General features: G+C 39.4%; 1 protein-coding gene across 3 annotated transcripts in view; it reads right to left on the minus strand.

Annotated features, from left to right (window-relative positions):
- Positions 1-1,366, minus strand: part of SNX24 (sorting nexin 24) — a 165,565-nt gene that overhangs the window by 125,986 nt on the left and 38,213 nt on the right. The window lies entirely within an intron of this gene.

A 1,366-nucleotide genomic window follows, 5' to 3' on the forward strand; every position in this document is an offset into this window, starting at 1 on the left:
TTTGGATTTTGGAGAATTTCAGATTACAGATTTTCAAATGAGGGATACTCGGCCTGTATACATCCATATAGATAGATGAGTTGTGTGTAGACAGAGGGGACTGGGAAAATAATAAAGATGTTAAAAACTGAGGAATGTTGGTATACAGAAATGAGAATTCTTTGTATTATTTTTGCAACTTTTTGGTACACTTAAAAGGATTTCAAAATAGTTATTTAAAGGTTGTTCCAGACAGGCATGGTGGCTCAATGCCTATAATCCCAGCACTTTAGGAGGCCGAGGCAGGCAAATCAATTGAGGTCAGGAGTTTGAGACTAGCCTGGCCAATATGGTGAAACTTCGTCTCTACTAAAAATACAAAAATTAGCCAGGCATAGTGGTGTATCCCTGTAATCCCAGCTACTGGGGAGACTAAGGCAGGAAAATTGCCTGAACTTGGAGGTGGAGGCTGCAGTGAGCTACGATTGCACCACTGTACTCCAGTCTGGGCGGCAGAGTGAGATTCTTTCTCAAAAAACACAAAGTTGTCCCATGACATCTACAACTTACTGAACTACAAGACCAGAAGCAGGCAGAGGGGGCTGATAGTTCATTTCCTGTGGGAGTAATGGGAATCAAAAGTCCGCTTCTAGGGAATAGTGTGAGGGGAGCCAGGATCACCCCTTGCTTGATATGAGGATTCTTATGGCCACCCAGAGTTGTGGCCTTAAATGCACATCAGAGGCAGCAGGAAGTAAGTAGCTAATGGAGCCAAGAAACCAGATATTGAGTAAAAATCCTGTTGGCTCATTCTGGATCTGCAATATTCTGAATTTATTTGTCAAAATTTATAAAGTGCTCACTATGATCCAGATTTACGTCTGAGCAATAACTTATTGAAATCATCAAAACAACAGTTTAAGTTAGATACTATTATCCTCATTTGATAGATGAGGAATTGAGGCACAGAAATGTTAAATGATATGCCAAGATAACACACAAGTAACCAACAGCGCCAAGACTTGAACTCAGGCTGTCAGGTTTCAGAGCCTGCACTCTTAACAACTGTGCTATACTCTGTCCCTCCCTAAGTGATAGGAACCTGGCCTGAACTAGGGACTAGGAGGATGCAACAAAACAGAGTGGAGGGAGGGTAGACTCACATTTTTGAAGTAAGCCTGCAGATTAAAATTAAAAACCACAGAAGGTCAACAAATAATCAGGAAAAAAATGCAAATAAAAGAACTGAAAACTGTGAAGAACACTTAATCTGCTTAAAAGGATAATGAAAGTAATAACATCCATTAAAATAGGATAAATCAAAAGCAAGTCAAATGAAACATACATAGGGAGATATAAAAAAGAACCAAATAAAAATCCTATATAT

Source organism: Cebus imitator, unplaced genomic scaffold (genome assembly GCF_001604975.1).
Source record: "Cebus imitator isolate Cc_AM_T3 unplaced genomic scaffold, Cebus_imitator-1.0 Scaffold74, whole genome shotgun sequence".
Classification (NCBI taxonomy): domain Eukaryota; kingdom Metazoa; phylum Chordata; class Mammalia; order Primates; family Cebidae; genus Cebus; species Cebus imitator.